Source organism: Schistocerca piceifrons, chromosome 4 (genome assembly GCF_021461385.2).
Source record: "Schistocerca piceifrons isolate TAMUIC-IGC-003096 chromosome 4, iqSchPice1.1, whole genome shotgun sequence".
NCBI classification, from domain to species: domain Eukaryota; kingdom Metazoa; phylum Arthropoda; class Insecta; order Orthoptera; family Acrididae; genus Schistocerca; species Schistocerca piceifrons.
The window spans coordinates 193,588,473-193,609,775 of NC_060141.1; positions in this window are offsets into that span (position 1 = coordinate 193,588,473).

Below are 21,303 nucleotides of genomic sequence, written 5' to 3' on the forward strand. Positions count from 1 at the left end.
ACTTCATTATTTCATCCATTTTAACATGACAACACATATTTTTAGTGTTTGAAATACAACAACTTTCTTTCCTTATCATCGTGGTTTACATAGGGCTGTCGTAACCAAACTTTGTCAATTACGATTAACAACACTCTTAAAATATAATAGAATGCCGAAAGCATTCATTGGGTTCAAAGATTTTATGAGATTGGTTTATAAACATGTTATTCTATTTACTTTCAATTTTAAAAATGACGCTTGAAACTAACACAGTGCCACAACTTAAGTAAACTGGCCATGAGAGCAGAAAGACAGTGCCACCAGGAAGAAAAGAGCGAATCCATCAGCTGCCAACAGGTTACTGGTTGCCAAGTTTCTATAGTATGGGTTCATCATTGAAGTGAAATTCACAAATCTGTGTCCTGCGATGAAGCTCTAGACGCTGCGAAGAGAAAAGATCTTCCAACAAAAACAAGTGCAGCAGATTTAGTGATAGTGCAAATATATTTAGTCGCACTTTCGACTTGTAATTGCTTGTCGCGTAGCGCTGGCGTAGTCTACAACCTGGCGACTGATTTGCTGGCAGTTTTTTACGTCAGTCTACCTTAAGCAAGTTTCTACATATCTGAGTAACTGTTGTAATGTGCAAACATTTGAACGCTTGTTGTATTCAGTCCTTAGTCTCTACAATTTTCACCAGTTATATTTCCTTTCATTAGCAAATTAACTAATCCTTGATGCCTCAGAGGGTGCTATTTCAACAAGACCCTTCTTTTAGTCAAGTTATCCAATAAAATATTTTTCTCACCAATTCGGTTCATTAAGTCCGTGTTAGTTGTCTACTCTATCCAATTAATCTTCAGCATTCTTCAGTAGCATTACATATCTTCTCGTCGGTACAGTTTATCGTCCAATTTTCACTTCCGTATAAGGATACATTACACAAGTAATTGCCAGCCGCTGTGGTCAAGCCGTTCTAGGCGCTTCTGTCCGGAACCACTCTGCTGCTACGGTCGCAGGTTCGAATCCTGCCTCAGGCATGGATGTGCGTGATGTCCTTAGGTTAGTTAGGTTTACGTAGTTCTAAGTCTAGGGGACTGATGACCTCAGATGTTAAGTCCCATAGTACTTAGAGTCATCTGAACAATTTTTTACACAAGTAATTTCAGGATATACTTCCCAACACTTAAATTTATATTCGATGTTACATATACCCCGTCAGACCAAACTGTTTTGAGAATAGGTTGATAAAAATAGAGTTAAGTTAAGACAGCGGTGTTAAGATAGCGTATGGAGTTTAGCCATGTATGGAAGTGAAACATGGACGATAAATAGTTTGGACAAGAAGAGAATAGAAGCTTTCGAAATACGGTGCTACAGAAGAATGCTGAAAATTGGATGGGTAGATCACATAACTAATGAGGAAGTATTGAATAGGATTGGGGAGAAGAGAAGTTTGTGGCACAACTTGACCAGAAGAAGGGATCGGTTGGTAGGACATGTTCTGAGGCATCAAGGGATCACCAATTTAGTACTGGAGGGCAGCGTGGAGGGTAAAAATCGTAAAGGGAGACCAAGAGATGAATACACTAAGCAGATTCAGAAGGATGTAGGTTGCAGTAGGTACTGGGAGATGAAAAAGCTTGCACAGGATAGAGTAGCATGGAGGGCTGCATCAAACCAGTCTCAGGACTGAAGACCACAACAACAACAACAGCGGTTTTAATGCTTCAGGTGTTCTCGTAGTCTTCCCCCACTTGAGTTCAACGCACTGAACGTTCATACCACAATGTGAAAATGTCAGGAAAATCCTTCTTTGGAATGTTGTTCAATTCGCACGTCACTTTGGTTTGAATGTCGGTAATGCCCTGTACCTCTTCTTCAGAAAAGGTTTTCTTGCTATTCCCAGTTTGCCTATAATATCCTCACTACTTCTGCCATCATCAGCTATTTCGCTGCTCAGAATAAAATCTCGTTTACCACTTCTAATATCTCATTCCGTGATCTAAGTACGTCACCATCACGTAATTTACTTAGACTACGTTGCATTACCCTTGCTTACTTTAACTGTTGTTCATCATAGATCCACTTTTCAAGACATTATCGATTTCGTTGAACTGATATTTCAAGTTCTCTGCCGTCTCCTGGATGAGTGTAATTTATTTCTTCTTGCAGAAATTTAATGAAGATTACCCCTTCGTATTTCTCAAGTGCGTTTTTCCCCCACCTTACCAGAAAAATGGGAGCAAATGTAACTGATAGACGATTAACGCCTTTTTCAGATTAATCCGCTGGAAAATCAGGCACCTATCGAATCATCGTCCTTCCTTTTCGATTAAAGAAATGGCTGTTAGTCACAGTAGCCATTTCCTAAACCGGTAAGGAAAAGCACACTCATCGATCGTTCATCGACGTAGTTTGAGAAGAGTATCGCCAGTTTCGTGGACTATCTAGCATCTGCCCACGATACGTGCAAGGGGAGGTGGACAGACTAGCGGTTTCTGACACTGGACAGCAAAAATTTATTGTGAAGTCCGCCTCCACAGCTGAGCGCGGACGCTGTTTCCTGGAACGGTGCGCCGACTATGGCATTCTAAGCAAGTCAACCTGATAAGCATCGTGCTCAACGAAGTGGCGCCGCAATCACTAAACTCTCCGGTTCCTGTCGGTCACATTTCGCCGCCACGCAGTCACATTACGCCCACGGTGAAGCACTGTTATCACGTACTACAGAGACACGACAACGTCAACGTGGCTGAACGACTTTACACAACCGTACGATAGAAGAGAGTGTGGCGTTTGATCCATCCACCCTTTCTCCCCATGCAAGTGCGGGGTTCGTGGTACTTGGTAATGAATGACAAATTCCCTAATCGCCATCGGTTGCACTTCATTCATGTGGTCGACACGACTTTGGGTCCACGTTGCATAGTAAATGATTCTGATGCACATCGGTTGACATGTGGTACGGCGGTTGCATGTTAGCTACTTACACAACGAATGTTACTCTTACGACGGCCGCCCGCGTCGGCCGTTTCTGATTCTCTATTCGGCCCGCATGCCGTATACTTCCCAGCAGCCAGGACAAATGCAGTCAGTTGGATTAAAGGAATTTTGTTGTACTATTTCTTCCACTACGGTGTCAAAGAAGTCCTTCCCTTGGGAGAAACACGCGGACATACAGTGCCGGGGAAATACTGATCCTGCTTTGCCAACCACAAGGTTCGTTGTTCAGGGACCTTCCAGTTAGCTGGGGTGTTCAAGGTGCGAGACGAGATAGATGATGATGGTCCACTATTGAAGAAATTAATTAATTAAATAAATAAAAAGTAAAACAGGTCTACAGATATTCTATGAGAAGACTCAATACATGGAACGACAAACTAACAATGTGCACATCATGCAAACGATGTATGGATCCTTAAAAAGTGTCGAAAAATTTAAATATTTAGGGGAATATATATAAATAGGAGTATCAAACAAGGCATCCAACATAGAACGTACAGAAAGACTCCAGAAAGTACACAAACTCACATGGTTACATTATAATAAGAAAAGCATATGAAGACAGGCCAAAATTAGACACCACAAAACAGTTGTATTACCGGACGCACTATATGTGTCAAAAACGACAAAATTGGAGCACCAGGCACTACAGAGACAGAAAAAACAGAACGCAAAATTCTCAGGAAAATATTCGGACCAATACACAAAGATCGCATATGGATGAAAAGACCTACCAATGAGTTACACCACCATACTTACAGACTCACAGACATGATCAGGAGACGTAGACTAAATTTCAACGGACACATACAGAGAATGGACAACACCAGACTTACAAAGAGAATCTTTGATGTAGTAAAACATTCAAGCCTTAAAACAAATTGGTATCATGAAACAGAGGGAGACTTAAGGCAGCTGGGGATCAATAAACAAATGATAAAAGACAGAAAGGAACTCAGGAACAAAATTAGGAACTCAAAATTTATGGTAAATGAGAAGAGGAAGACGGGAGCATTATGGACGGAACAAAGGAAATAAGAGCATAGTCGAAGGATGAAGAGATTTTGGGAAGAGAATAGGAAGAAAGGAAAGAAGTGAAAATTGTGTCATCATGAGATATTTGAGTTCAAACACTGTCCATAAGGGCAAAAATGATATGAATGAATGAATGACATAAAAAATAAAAAAGTTAAAAAGTTATCAGTGCAGCAGAATGTCATGCAAGGGGCCACTGTTCGATTCCCGGACGGGTCAGAGATATTTTCCGCTTGGATCTGGGTATTATGTTGACTCCATCATCATTTCATCCTTATCGATACGCAAGTTGTCGAAGTGGCGTCAACTAAAAAGACTTGCATTTCACGACCGGACTACCCGACGTGTGGCCCTAGACAATCGCACATTTTACTGAGAAATGCTTAGCTGTCTAAATAATGAAGGTACTGGGCCGATATTCGGGAGTAGCGGAATTGAAATACTTCTGCGGTCACACTGATAAACGTTTTCTGAGTTTCCCTAAACTACTTACGTCGAATCGATAGTTGGTCACTTCAGTAATACCACAGCCTTTCGCCTACCTCCTTGCCAGTGACTTAGTGAACCGACTCTAATGGTTCGCTGTCGACGATACGTCAAGTTCCCTCTCACAACCCTCCTTGTCACGCCGCAGTAGAGGCATTTCGTCACTGGAGAGCAGACTCCAGGCGATGCATAGCACGCCGCCTCCCGCGTGGCCATCATCAATTTCCGGTAGCCCCTGTCATAAAACCCATTCAGCGGCCCCGGACAGCCCTATTAGTATGATACGAAGGAGTGTGTGGACGGCGGAATACTGCCGGTGGCCCTCTACAGAAAGCCTGGCACGCCTGAAAGGCAGGCCGGCAGCAGGAGTCTCTCTGAGTAGGCTGGCCAGGGCCCCCGGCTCCCGCAGGTACTGAGGGAACGGTAGCTCCCTTTGGCAGCGGCACAGTATTAAAAGCCGGCAGCTCGGCTCCATTACGGCCGCAGGCGACGGACCGCGACGGTCACGCAAACTGGACGCGCACAACGGGAACACCTCATAGCCCGCGTCGCGCAGTAAATCACCCGTTATTTACTCTCGCACCAGCTTGCGTATGCCAGGGACACCAGGAGGAGCGGTTCCCAAGTCAGCGGCTTGCTCGCGGGGTCCCGCTCGCGTTGAATGTTTCGTGTTTGACGTCGGACTCATTTTGTTGGATCTCTGCAGAAGATAAGCTCGATCTCTTCGGTAAAAGTTGGTTGATTGCTGAAATGGAGAAACGTGATTCCTAACCTCTGAAATGCTCTGCTTTTTAAGAAGATAAACTACCAAAAAATTTAAAAGAAACTGGCCCACTGCGAATGAGACTCGACGCTGAGGGTTCTGCACAAACTTCACTATGTAGACAGATAGTTCATCCATACCGGGAATCAAGAATCTCGACGATTTTTGCCTGTTCTCGGTAAATACGGGCAACATACTGCTGCCGGAAATTCCAAGAACGTATCAAATCTCTACATTTATTACACTGCGAAGAGACCTTGACCTTAAATATCTTAAATAAATTTCACCCTGATACGTCTACCCGTTCCTGAGAAAAGGGGGTCTTAACAGACGGATGGATAGACACTCGGATAATAAATGACAATTGTTTTTCGAATGATATTACTACAGATTAATAATTTTAGAATTTTTTTCTTTACTTGTACTGTGAAACTTAGCTTCTTGAAATTTTTTTCCATTCCAGGTCAACAGGAAGTACCCTATAGCTTTTGATGCATGAGTTTGCAAGTATCGACATGTGTGACTTAAGTGGTCGTCTCTTTTGACTGGATTGACTTAGAAGCTTACGTTTACTATTCCGCAAAGGAACCATAGACATTAATATGTGACACATAAGACGGAAACAAAGTGATCCTATAAGGGTTCCGTTTTTACTGATTGAGCTACGGAACCCTGACAAAGTAAAGCGGAAAATGTACCAGTCTTATGAGGACTCCTTTCGGTCACACTGCATGGCCCACAAGCGATGGAATTTAGATACAACCTAATGAACAGAGTAGTACTGAATATTGGGTTGCCCATCAACAAGATAGGTAGTGACCGACACATTCATTCACACCATAGAATCTGCATCCTTCTGTATGCAGTCTAGTGGTATGATATGACAGCAATTCCTTGTTTCTGCAGAAGACTTGGGAAACAGGGGGTTCTTTTCTCCACTAATGAATATATCAAAGTTGAGAGGGAAGTCCTTTGGGTTAAGTAATAGTCTGTTGGAAAATTAGGCGGTAGGAAAAGGTAACCATTCGGTTACTGCATGAGATCACGTCAGAACATACACTATAACAATAACAGTTTATTGCCACTGTTTGTACATATGCTGGGTGGCGTTCAACGGAGAACGTTAACCATCTGATGTGTGCATCAGAGACTAGGTTCAAATGGTTCAAATGGCTCTGTTTACTATGGGACTTAATATCTGAGGTCATCAGTCCCCTAGAACTTAGAACTACTTAAACCTCTCTTACCTGAGGGCATCACACACATCCGTTTCCGAGGCAGGATTCGAACATGCGACCGCAGCAGTCGCGCGGTTCCGGATTGAAGCGCCTAGAACAGCTCTGCCACAACGGCCGGCTCAGAGACAAGGCAGCGGCGTTTTATTCCGAAATCACCCACTGTAAACGTCTACTTATCATCTGCAACAAAGTAGCTCCGTCAACCCATCACAATGAGTTCACCCTCCGACTGCGGCATCCACGCCTTCCTGTCGCACGCACTCAGCACGCTCTGCTGGTGTCTACTTGATGGGGTCACTAGGTACTCCCTCCTCGATACCTCCCCCCTCCCCTCTTTTCTTATGTCACTCTAGGATGAGAGAAACTAAGCCTTCAAAATATTTCCGACCATTACGAAGCTGTCTCGTTGTTCTCGATATCTGTACCAGTACGCGTTTCGCCTCGATTTCGCAGCATCATACTGACAGCTGTAACAGATGTCGGATTTTAATGTCACTTTCCTGTGGACCAGCAGTGCGTACGTAATGGTATTATAAATAGTTGAAGTCACGGAATCTGCCCATGACCTTTCAGATCTACTGAAGACCAATTGACACACTTACTGGCTCGGTCAGGATATCTCGATATGAATAAACCTGTATCTACATTTACATCTATACCATTACTCTGAAATTCATATCCAAGTTCTTGGAAGAGGGTTCACTGAAATTCTTGCACACTATTTCTCTACCGTTTCACTCTTGAAAAGCACGTGGGAAAAATGAACGTCGAAATCTTCGCCTGCGACCTCTGATTTCTCTTACTTTATTCGATGATCATTTCTCCCTATGTAGGTCGGACTCGACAAAATTTTTCTCAGTCGGAGGAGAAAATTGGTGATAGAAATATTGTTGAAAAGATCTCGCCGCAACGAAAAACCCTTTTTTTTTAATGATTGCCACCGCAGCTCACGTGTTATATCCGTGCCCCTCTGTCCCTTATTTTTCTATTGTACAAAAAGAGCAGCTTCTTTGATATTTTTTCTGTGTCCTCCGTCAACCCTATGTGGTGAGGATCCCATACCAAGCCGCAATACTCCACAAGAGGACGGACGAGCTTAAAGTGGGCAGTGTCTTTAGTAGATTTCTACACCTTCTAAGTGTTCTGCCAATAGAACGCAGTCTTCGATTCGCCATTCCTGTAACATCTTCTGTGTGATGGTTCCTGCTTAAGTTGTTCGTAATTGTAATATCTAGATATTTAGTTGACTCTACAATTTTTAAATTTGTATTATTTATCGAGTAACCGAAATTTAATGGATTCTTTTTGGCACTCATGTGGAGGACCTCACACTGTTTATTGCTCAGGTTCAATTTCCACTTTTCGCAACGTGTAGACTTCTTGTCCAAACCATTTTATAGTAGATTTTGATCTTCTGATGACTTTACTAGACGGTAAATGACACCATCATTTGCAAACAGTCTAAGAAGGCTCTTCATATTGTCTCCCAAATTATTTATATAGATTAGGAACAGCAGGAGGCCTACAATTCTTGCTTGAGGAACGCCAGATATAAGTACTGTTTCACTCGATGCCTTCTCATCGATTATTCGAACTGTGAAACTTCTGACAGGAAATCACGAATCCAGTAGCGCAACCGAGACCGTACTCCCCAGGTACGTAACTTGATTAGCAGCCGCTTGTGAGGAACAGTGTCAAAATCCTTCTGGAAATCTAGAAACATAATATTAACTTGAGATCCACTGTCGATAGCACTCTTTACTTCGTGTGAAGAGAGAACCAGGTGATAATTTTTATTTTCGCTGGAGCCACAGTTCCGGTAAGATTTCAGAACTACGCTGTCGCTATTGTCCTGTCATAATTTTCATTTTATTATTATATGATCCAGATTTCAGTCTTAGGTCACTTTCAAGTACAAAAATAGGAATATACAATATAAATGTAAATCACTAAAGCAAGAAACGGGGCAACCATGAAAAATAGTGTATAAAAACGATGATTCTTTGCCTTATTTATATGTCAAACGACATCGAACTTCGTGAAATACAAGTCCGTGTCGAAAAAGCATATCTTGTCACGTAGGCCAGATACGTCATTAGTAAAAGCGAGAACATCTGTAAAACTCCTAAATATATTGCAGACTTTCGTTTATGGTGTCTGTAGCACAGCTGTTATATGAAACTACCAGCCAATAAACAACAAATAACACGGAAATAGATAAAACGATATTCTAAAGATCGCCTGAGAGACTTCGCAGTCTGCACAATACAATACAGTCTTTGGTGTTATAGGGAACAAAGTAGCTGAACTCTTTATTTTGTGTGTGTGTGTTTCTTTTATTATTTCCGTAAGTTCCGTAAGACCAAATATAGGAGCAAATCTCCAAGGTCATGGAACGTGTCAGTAAGATAAAAATAAAATGTTTATGAACCCGAAAAAAGTCAATCCATAAGTTTAAGTAAACGCAATCAACAATAAAACAAGAATCAGCTTACTTTTTCAAGGAACTCCTCGACAGAATAGAAGGCGTGACCCATGGGGAAACTCTTCAGTTTCCATTTGAAAGCGCGTGGATAACTGCTAAGATTTTTGAATTCGAGTGGTAGCTTATTGAAAATGGATGCAGCAGTATACTGCACACCTTTCTGCACAAGAATCAAAGAAGTAAGATCCAAACGCAGGTTTGATTTCTGCCGAGTATTAACTGAGTGAAAGCTGCTTATTCTTGGGAAAAAATTTAATATCGTTAACAAGAAATGACAGTAAGGAGTATATATTGGTATATAACAGTGTTTACTGTATATGACATGGAGGTCCACTATTAATGTTCACCTGCAAATATTTTAAAATGTCTCATCGTAATATATTTATAACAAACATGAAATTTCTGCCTTGTAATACCGTTAATTATGTAAAGCATTGTGCACTATATAGGCGATTAGTAATACGCATCGTTAAGGCAGTACGCAAATTCTCGCAAAAGTCCTCACATCAGGAAAACCAAACCAAGAAAACCACAACGCAAAGGTGACGGCATAGTTGAGATGCGGAAGGAACATAGATGCAGCTGTGGAGCCAACAGAACATGAGACATTATTCGATCTGGGTAGGGATTACATGGTCTAGGTAACAAAGAAGGGGGGAGGGGGGAGTTGAGGGGTTGGGGATAGAATGAAGAAGTGAGTGCCCATAGGGGGGTGGGTGGAGAGAAACCAAAATTCATAAGGTTACTGAACTCACTGACTATCTGACAAATATACATAAAACTTAAGTAGAGTCCATGTTATAAAACTTATTGAAGTATTAATAAAATATGTGCACCCCTATCTATAACATGCATTGTAAAACTGCTTGAGCATGTGCTTCATTAACAAGTACACCACAATTTGCAAGTAGGTTAAGAAAATGGTAAAATTCTATTAGAAAATAAATGTTCAATATACAGTATTTTCTCAAGCGTGAAACAATAGTACTCAGTTATTAAAAATACCTAAAAGTTCAGTGTTTAAATCAGTAGATTATTATTTGAACTGGTAACTTATAAGACGAGCTGTATGATGGGGAAATACCAGATACTTTCTGTGGACTGTCTCTGTCGGTCCACTATGGCCAGGGAATATCGGCTGGTACGTACTTCTCAATTCAATAAACTTTACCAACAGCCGTATACTTTAGGTTATTTTGAGTTGGTGTCGCCCTTTCGTATAAATCAGTTGCACAACGATTGGGATTCACGGTATACAGTTTTATGGTGCTATACGATAAGCTCGTTGATTCGAAAAAAGCGTATGGGGCATGAAGATGGCAAAATGAATTGCCGAAACTGGTAGCGTTCGAAATAAAATAAAATAAAATAACCTAAAGTATACGGCTGTGGGAAAATTTATTGAACTGAGGAGTAATTTCTGTGGATGTTGTATTCTATCTATAAAATAAGAGCTTATATGTATATAATAATTTAAAGATTTGAAATTGAGGGGAGGGAGGTAGGAAGAACGTGGACTGGAATCGAAGAGGTGGTAGGTGCAAAAGGAGGTAGATAGTTTGACAACGCAGGTAATGAGAGGGGGGGAGGGGATTAAAAGGGTAATCGAATATTTATAAAATATTTGAAACACATTTACATATTTTAAACACTTCGAGTAATCTTTATCAGTATATGGGATAATCAAGTGCTATAAAAGTATTGGAGAATATAGTCACATTTTGAACACACATTAGCTTTTGCTAATGACAGATCTGGTCTATACAACTAGATATGCTTTTCGACAAGGACTTGTATTTCACACCATTCTGATGTCTGTTGACATATAAATAAAGTAAACACACTATTTTTCATGGTTGCCCTGGTTCTTGTTTTTATGATTTATACTTGTGTTGTTTATTCCAGTTTCTGTACTTGAAAACGGCCTGTGGCCGAATGCTGGATCGTATAAAAGTAAAATAAAAATTATTACAGTGAAATAGTGGCAGCATCATTAAAAAAATGGGCCAGTTGGTTTCAAAAGTACCATATTTTCTGAATCCATGTTGAGTACTAACAGATCGTTTTATCCGAGGTATTTCACAGTGTTGGAACACAGTATATGTTCCCAAAATCTTACTGAAAATTGATGACAGTGACACGGGTATATAAATCAGTGGATTACTTGTAATTTTTTCTTGTGATGGTGTGATATGTGCAAGTTTCAAGTCCTTAGTTACGAAGCATTTGTCGAGTGAGCGGTTGTATACGATAGTTAAAAAAAAAAAATTACCATACTCCGGAAGGAATTTCGAAAGATTTGTCTTTCTTACGTGACGTAAGTTGCTTCGCTACACCAAAGTTTTCTGTTTTTAAGTTAGTCACGTTGGTAGCGATCCATGCTTCGTATACTGACATATTTACCATATATTCTTTGGTAAAAGCGTTTCGGAAAAATATGTTCAGCTACTCCGCTTTAGTGGCTCTTTCATTGGTAATATTACCATTGATATCGCTCAATGAAGGTACTGGTTACATGTTGTCCCTTGTGTACTTTATGTATGACCAGAATCTCTTAGGATTTTATGCCACATTTCGAGATAGAGTTTCGTTGTCGAAACTATTAAAAGATCGCCTGAAATCCACTCTAAATTTCGAGATACTGTAAAACATTGCCAAACTTAGAGATTTTTCTTTCTTTTAAATGTGGAATGCTTTTTTCTTTGCTTCCACAACAGCGTCATGACGATGGGGGATCTGCTCGGTCTCTTAGTTCAAAAGTGGTTCAAATGGCTCTGAGCACTATGGGACTTAACTTCTAAGGTCATCAGTCCCCTAGAACTTAGAACTACAACCTAAGGACATCACACACATCCATGCCCGAGGCAGGATTCGAACCTGCGACCGTAGCCCGTCTCTTAGTAATTTACTTGGTATGACACTTTACACTGAATACCTTAGGTGACAAACTGCTGAAAGTTGTTAAATTATGACAAGCTGTGAATGATTACAACTCAACAAAATGGACGATATTTTATCGAACAAGCTCTCAGCGAAATTCCGCAAAAAAAGAAAAGAAATGTTAAACATGTAAATATTAATGTGTACTTGGTATTCTTACGATTCGTTGGGTATGCTGAAGCTCTCGAAAACAGAGGTGCAGTGGTCTTTGACAACTGGCAATCGAGGATGCTTACACTCATTTCACAGCAACCTGTTGAAACGCAACCTAACTGAGTACGCAAAGTGCAGTAGGGAGGTAGGTCCACTTCAGCGTAGGTTGAACAGATAACCCAGCCTGGTTCTTCACGTGAACAGTAATAATTGCACGTACTTCATCTAGATTTTAGCATATTTAGTTGGAACACTATAGGCTCGGCAGAATAATGAAAACGGTTTAACAATTCTCATTTCAGGTCATGATATCCGGATATTTATTTTTGGCTATAGAGAAAAAGGCAGACTTGAAAACATTTTGCTAGAAATACCCATCTAAAACTCTGAACTCAAGAGATCTCTCTGTCCACTTCGGATAAATACTGTAACATAAAAGAAATGCAGCTCTATGGATACAAAATTGAGAATCCTGTTACAGGGTTGTGTATAATCGTACCGCATGATAGTTCTTGGTCCTGTAGCCACGGTTAATTCGTTGTTAATCAAAGCATCCTACGTGATGTACCAGGCACCTGACATCGTTAGAAAGTTTACAGTCACGATACGCAACACATGTGGTTTGCACATGACATCATAGTTTGGTGGGAGCCTTTATTTAACTGGCGTGGCATAGGCGATTTGCACATGGTGTGCTGTATGCGTGCTAAAATTGATTACTTATTATTTGCTAAATAAAACGTCAAGGAGAAATTTGTATAAATGTAAAGGGTCTGTTAATAATGTAGACGTTAGAAAGTACTAATGAAAATAATCTAACAGTAAATTTAAAACGTAAGAAAATTTATGAAAGGCCCAAATCACTTCGTGTAATGCCATGTTGTTACGAAAGATGTTCGGTGGGAATGACCCGCGCAGGTAGTGTGGAGAGTTCAAGTCATACCGACAGCCGATAAAGTCGAGTATTGGCCGTCTGCAAAGATGTGATTCGTGCCGCGTGTCTGCTAGCAATGCCGACCATTTACATGCTGGGAAAATCTTTATCTATTGTTCATTAGTACCGTACATGAAAGGCGTACGTATAACATGTTGAATTATTTCGGATGTGGATTTATGGATCGCCTATCGATATCAAGACACGACCCCGTAACGGCTGTGGTTTCGTTATTTTAACCAACACTAAATTCGTGAAACAAAGAACTGGCATCCCTCTCGAAACATCGATAACGTCCGTTATTGATGTGACTGAGCCTAAATATCCGAGTCACATATATTCGTAATTCATTTGAGCCAATAGTATTTCATGAAGATCCTATGCATCCTCTCCATTGACCTGGAACAATTATTTAAAGACAACAGGTGAGTACGAATTACAGCTGTTGCATGGGGGCTTAATTACATACAATTGAAAATATTTTATTTTTTTATTTTTCGTAGCTGTAAGTCCGATTACGCTGTTTCGTAAACGGTTGGCCCTGACTATTATTATTACTCAATCTGATTGCTTAGAACAACAACAAAGAATAAAATGAAAATTTTCGTTAACACAATTAATTAATTAAGTCCCCAGCAACTATAAAACCTACAAAACCAATAAGCACAAGAGTAACTGTTCTGTATGTGGGAGTGTGACTCAACGTACACATCTGGCACGGTTCTTCTCCAACACGACAAGAAATTTAAATACCAATTATACTGACGTGATAAAAGAAAATTAGAAAAACTATAATTACGCAAGAAAACCAGAATTACACTCTAATGCAAGAACACAAGCCAGATGCTTTGTTGACTGAACCTGTAGTGACGCATTATTTCAGACACACAAATAATAAAAGAACATTGTGGTTTTTACCTTCATATATATTGACGAAATGCACTCTGATCATTACAATAACATCTGCTATCTCTCCCATCAAATAACTGGGTAAAACATGGAACAAACACTCCTTACTACAACATCTCGACAAGCCTTGCCCACTAGCACATCTCAACACGAACTGTCTTCTACGAGCTCTGCCCACGCACTGACTTCTACGAGTTCTTAACAGGCACTGTCTACTACGAGTTCTCTCCACGCACTGTGGAGGCGGCTTAATAGTACTCTTTGGCGCAATCTCTGGCGCAGTGGCTCAGTGTAGCCACCTTTCATATGCCCCTCCTCCACAGGCCAGAATTTGATGGTATTTTTGCCAGCATTGGTGGTGAAAATACCACCAAATTCGTCCAGAAAAATACAGACAAAAATAAAAGATAATATTAATACCTAAATATCACATAATTAGTTAAAAATTTTGGCTTTGCACTGACCTTACAATAACCTAATATATGAAATACAGTAAGCAATACAACTTCTTTCCATACATGTGAGTTTACATAATAGTTTACACAATATACAAAAAATCAGTTTATACAAATGTTCACATAAAATGCTTTCAATGATTAGTTTATACAAAAAAAGACACCAACAGGTGACATCTTTTCAGTAGAAGCAGTCCATCAGTGGCACCCAGTAAAGTTTAGCAGGTACACCCAGCAACAAGTCACATTAGTTCAGTAGAAGCAATCCATCAGTTGCACCCAGCAATGTTAAGCAGGTGCAGACACCAACAAGTGACATCATTTCAGTAGAAGCAGTCCATCAGTTGCACCCAGCAATGTTGAGAGCAGGTGCAGACACCAACAAGTGACATCATTTCAGCAGAAGTAGTCCATCAGTTGCACCCAGCAATGTTGAGAGCATGTGCAGACACCAACAAGTGACATCATTTCAGCAGAAGCAGTTCCATCTGTGGCACCCAGTAAAGTTGCAGAGGTACACACAGCAACAAGTCACATTAGTTCAGTAGAAGCAGTTCATCAGTGGCACCCAGCAATGTTGAGTAGGTGCAGACAGCAACAAGTGACTTCATTTCAGTAGAAACAGTCCATTAGTTGCACCCAGCAATGTTGAGAGCAGGTGCAGACACCAACAAGTGACATCATTTCAGTAGAAGCAGTTCATCAGTTGCACCCAGCAATGTTGAGCAGGTGCAGACACCAACAAGTGACATCTTTTCAGTAGAAACAGTCCATCAGTTGCACCCAGCAATGTTGAGCAGGTGCAGACAGCAGTCCATGATATTCATTATCACCGATCACTCAGTTCAAGCATGAACAATAGTTTGAATGCACATACTAATCACACTGTCCATCAGCAGAAATTAAACATGTCCTAGTGACACCAAAGAAAAAGTACAAGTAACAGTCCATAATATTCACGATCACTGATCAGACAGTTCAGGCATGAACAATAGTTTGAATGCACATACAAATGCTTTTACAATGCTCTTACACTAAACATACAAATTCTAATAAACACACAAATGATATCAGATAATTGTCGTAGTAACTATTACAAATACTCAAATATCAGTAAACCTATAATATTTATGGGTGTCAGTGCAAGCCACTACAAACAAATAAAATAATATTCAAGAGATAGATGGGTAGGATTAGGAAAGGAAAACACACAAAACACACTCACTCATCTCTCATCCACATTAAGTACTACTGTGTAACTGAATAGTGTTAATTGTGTAAATGTAATTCTGTCAAAATCTGATGTTCATCATGTGTATCAAGTAGTACTGGCAGCAATGTATAACAGTCAATAATAGTTAAGTCAACGTCATAGTCATCATGTCAAGACCAATGTTTGCCAAGCCAGATCAAATGTACTGTTGTTGAACATCTGTCAGTGAGCCACGATATGCAATTACTTCCTCTCTTCAAAAAAAAAAGTATATACTGCTTAGTGATTTAACAAAGTGTGTGTATAGACTATCTTCCTTCTACTTTAGTGTTCTAGTCTGCTATCTTCATCCTCCTTGTTCCATAAGACCAACAAAAAAAATATGCATCTCACTTACTTTACCTCTTATACACCAAAACTCCAATAATCATCAGCATCACATAATCTCAATACTTCACTAATACTTCTTCAATACGTCGATACATATAAACCTCATCATTAATAGCATTTACCTTACCTCTTGTCCACAAAAACTCCAATAATCATCAACTTCATATAATCTCTATACCTCAATAATACCTCTTTAATACGTCGATAAATATAAACCTTATTACCAATATCATTTCAGTTCCATAACAACTCTTTCCTCTAGTCAGTCTCCTCGAACAAGTACAGATAAAATCCTAATGCAAACTTCAGTTCATCATCCCATACAATCTGAAGACACACTGTCAACACACAACCTCTGTGTAATCCATCTGACCCAAATCTTCTACTCATTATGAATTATAAACAAAGAAATGCATACATGACCTCTAACAGACTTAGTTCGAATAACTCTCAGTAATTAAGTACGATTACGGAGTGTGAATAATCATAATATTTCACAGTGTGTACACCACTTCAAGAATTATGGCAGAAGCAAACATGTGGAGTATTTCTTGTATCAAGTGTCACTTCCTATTTCAATTGCTCACGAAAAATGCAGTGTAATAACTGTTAATGGTCTAAACCTAGTATTGGTATGTCATGTCGTTAGCTTCCTTCCGATTAGCATACATTTATACAGCTTCCATAAAACCTCAGCTCATGTGACTTCTATTAAGTTTCTTGTACTAATGTCGTTCGTCGAATTATAGCAGTTCATTTTCTTATCTTAAAAATATAAGGCACTGAGCGTAAGCAAAACAAGCACTAGCGAGTAAATATACCAGTAGAGAACAGAATGTCAAAAAGTGGATGCAGCACAAATCCTACAACGAGGCTCTGCCAAGCGAACAATCTATAATTAATCCAATAGCGTGACCTAAACTCTATGTTCATACACAGTATATCAGCATTTCTATACACCAAATTAAAGAGTAATTATGACAACAACAGATATGTATAAATATGCAATCCATACGCATAGCAGCAAACATATGTTATCTAACATAATAAACAGGTCATTAGCATCATATCAGCATAAGCAAATAAATGTTCATATCTCATCTTACTAAGTAAACATGAAGGCGCAAGCAGATAAATCACAAAGTATAACTTACATACATATCAGCACAACTAATCAGGTGACAATTATAATTTAAATAAATAAGCACAGCAGGCACATAATTAAAAAAATATGACATCAGTGAAAAAGCAGTGCACCTAAGCGATGCATAATATACACAAGTTACAACCCAGTTCATTAATAATCATTGTCAAAATCAGTTAACGTACGCAAGCACGTCGTTTCACAAGTAAATTCATAGAACATGAAAGTAGCACAAAGTATGAATCACGTAATCGCGAGCAGCAAATTACGTCAAAAGTACGTACCTAAGTGGAAAGATGTTACCTGAAAAATGAACTCAATTAATAGTTACCTTCTTAGTTTATTAGTTTCTTCTTGGAAATTACATTCTTTCTGAAATTTTCTCGATAGCAAGTCCTCTTAACGTCGGAGACACACAGAATTTACCTGAAGTTCTTAAATATTTTATACAACCGTATCCTGGAAAATACTGAATGTTAATAACATAATTCATCAAGTCACTATAGCTTTGTACTGAATTTAATCGGAGAAATTAAACTGTGTATTTGTTTACGGCTGTCAGTGCATTCGCACTGAGCGCTCGATCAGCTGTAGGCGCGTGACGTAGGAAGCAATTGTTCGCGGTCAACGACTGCCTTGTGCGGCGCGCAGACTTGACTGTTGCTTTGAGTATGTGCCGCCGCCAAAACACAGCGCGGTATCCTTGTACTCTCCGCATGTTTACATCTAGCTGTTAGTTTCTCTAAAGTATGTCATTCCACAAAAATTTTTTTAAAAGTATATCATTCCACAAAAATTTTGTAAACTACGAACCTCACGTTTTGTGGTAGGAACAGCATAATTACGAACAGCGTTTAATTTTTCTGGAGCAGGAAGAATACCTTCTGTAGAAATAATGTGACCGAGAAATTTCACCTGAGAACGACCAAATTCAGATTTTTCCAAGTTTACTGTAATGCCAACTTTTGCAAAGATACGTAATAATGAGTCCAAAATTTTGTTGTGCTCACTCCAAGAATGTTTAGCAATAAGAATGTCGTCAACATATGAAGTAATATTGTCACGAAGATAAACAGGTAAAATTTCATTTAAGCTACGAATGAATGCTGCTGAAGGTACAATAAGTCCAAATGATAATTTACGAAATCACTTTTAGGTACAATTAGTCATATCAGGTTATTATTTACTTACTCACTAGATAGATTGATAGTCGAAGAGTTGTTTTGACAGATGCAAAGAATAGTAAAAGAGTAGGCAGCGGTACAGAAAACTAAAAGAGAAATAGCACCACTACAGCTCGGGGCCCTATGCTCGCTACGGCACATATTCACTTAGAGTAGTGAATCCCCTGAGGACTTTAATAGCTGCACATAATTTCCAGTTTGTGACTTAGTGGCAAATTTGGCGGAAGTGCGTACGTAAATTGATCTAACCATGAACATGGATGTATGTCATTCTTAGAATTGCGGAAGATCTTAAATTTCCGAACAGTCAAAAAATGTTTATAGTCAAAGTTTTCGCCTCGTGGTGACAAAGACCTACCGCGTCTGTCCCAGTCCCAATGACGACTATTGTTAAGTTCGCGCGCCTGGTGCTCTCTTGTTGCATCCCGTAAATGAAACAAATTATTTTCTTCAAACCCCTCTGCTATCTGTGATTCCAAATTTCTTTTGCTGTCTTTTTCTACAATTTCGCCTTCGATCTGTTTGACGTGCTTTCGTAATGCCTCAACTTCCCTTTTAACGCGTTCATTAAATTTTCCCTGATTTTCAACATGCTTATTTATGTTCTGGTACTCTTCGGTTTCTGCAAATGGTAATGGAGCTGTATCATCCGAATCTCTGTCCCCAAGTAAACTAAGATTTGTCAATTTATCTGAAATTTCCTCAACTCTTTCCGATAAGTCACCTAATTGTTCTTTCTGTTTATTTACGTCTTCCGTAAGTGTCGCGACTCGGGTTTCAGTATTAACACATTTGGTAGTTAACTGTTCATACTGTTGTGTTAGGTTATTCATTCTGTCATTTGGTACGGATTCCTTGATTCTCTCAAATATTTCTTTCTTATCGTGTGCACGTTGTAAATTTAACTCTGAAAATTTTTGTACTATCACGCGATCTCTTTCTTCCTGTTCTTTATCCTGTTCCCTTTGTCTAATCTCTACTGCAATTAATCTATTATTGTGAGCATTCAAAATCGGTTGTACTTCTTCTCTGATTTCTTTCTTTAACTCATCTTTCATATTTTTGAAACATGTCCCCATTCGTGAGTCTAACCGTGTTTCCATTGTTTCCATCTCTGTTTCTAAACGTGTTGCCACTGTTTTTAATTCAGATCCTAACCGTGTTTCCATTGTTCCCATATCAGTTTTAATTGTTCCCATCTCAGTTTTAATTGTTCCTATCTCTGTTTTAAATTCAGATCGAAAAGTTCCCATCTGTGATCCCAAGTGTAATATAGCATCCATCAACTGCTTCATGTTAGCCGGTTCGAAATTCTTTTCGCCCCTAACATTTCCCGCAAAACAAACTTCCTTCGTCATAGCTGTAAAGCTATCTATGTTCGATACTATTCCAGAATCTTCTATCGTTAATCTCGTATTCTGTGAATTTTCTGATTGAGAAAAATTTTGAAATGGTTCCGGACTATTTTCCCGACTTATTACATTGTTTTCCACTTCATTATCCATCTTACTGTTTTCCTCTGTTGGCGAGTTCGCCATGTTAACAATTTCGTCATTCTCACTATTCATCATTTTTGCCTTCTTTATAGATCGCGTAATCATTTACAAAACATACAAAACTCGTCACTATATGAAAATTGCACACAATGACACTTTATCTCCAACAATACCATTCACACAAAATATTTCCCTCAAACGCGATTAATCGAACAATTGAAATAATTGCACTAGATCGTCAAACGCGTATACAAGACAACAAAAAAAATAAATTTGAAAAATACCATTAGAAGAATGCCAATTACCAAATCTACACATTCAATACAGACTACAATTACTGAACTACAAATTACTACAACAATACTACAGTCTACTACTTTTACAATCAGAAGAATTTCAAGGGACGATCTGAAGCAGCGGTCGCCACTTGCATGGGGGCTTAATTATTTATAATTGAAAATATTTTTTTTTTATTTTTCGTAGCTGTAAGTCCGATTACGCTGTTTCGTAAACGGTTGGCCCTGACTATTATTATTACGCAATCTGACTGCTTAGAACAACAACAAAGAATGAAATGAAAATTTTCGTTAACACAATTAATTAATTAAGTCCCCAGCAACTATAAAACCTACAAAACCAATAAGCACAAGAGTAACTGTTCTGTATGTGGGAGTGTGACTCAACGTACACATCTGGCACGGTTCTTCTCCAACACGACAAGAAATTTAAATACCAATTATACTGACGTTATAAAAGAAAATTAGAAAAACTATAATTACGCAAGAAAACCAGAATTACACTCTAATGCAAGAACACAAGCCAGATGCTTTGTTGACTGAACCTGTAGTGACGCATTATTTCAGACACACAAATAATAAAAGAACATTGTGGTTTTTACCTTCATATATATTGACGAAATGCACTCTGATCATTACAATAACATCTGCTATCTCTCCCATCAAATAACTGGGTAAAACATGGAACAAACACTCCTTACTACAACATCTCGACAAGCCTTGCCCACTAGCACATCTCAACACGAACTGTCTTCTACGAGCTCTGCCCACGCACTGACTTCTACGAGTTCTTAACAGGCACTGTCTACTACGAGTTCTCTCCACGCACTGTGGAGGCGGCTTAATAGTACTCTTTGGCGCAATCTCTGGCGCAGTGGCTCAGTGTAGCCACCTTTCACTGTTTGTATCTTTTTCGAAGCTTTAAGATGTAAGTGCAACCCACATACGGAGAGCAGTTTCAGTACAGATGAGACCAGGATCGTAAACACAGTGATAATATTTGCATCCCGAAGATTGTTATTAGAAAGAGTGAGAGAGAGAGAGAGAGAGATCCTGAGAGTTTATGTCAGTGCTATGTTCGCTTCGTCAAGGGATCACTTAGTCGGCGCAAGAGCGTTACTGACATGCTCAACAAACTCGAGCTGCGGTTGCTACAAGAGAGGATATGTACAGCACGTGAAATCCCTAGAGAGT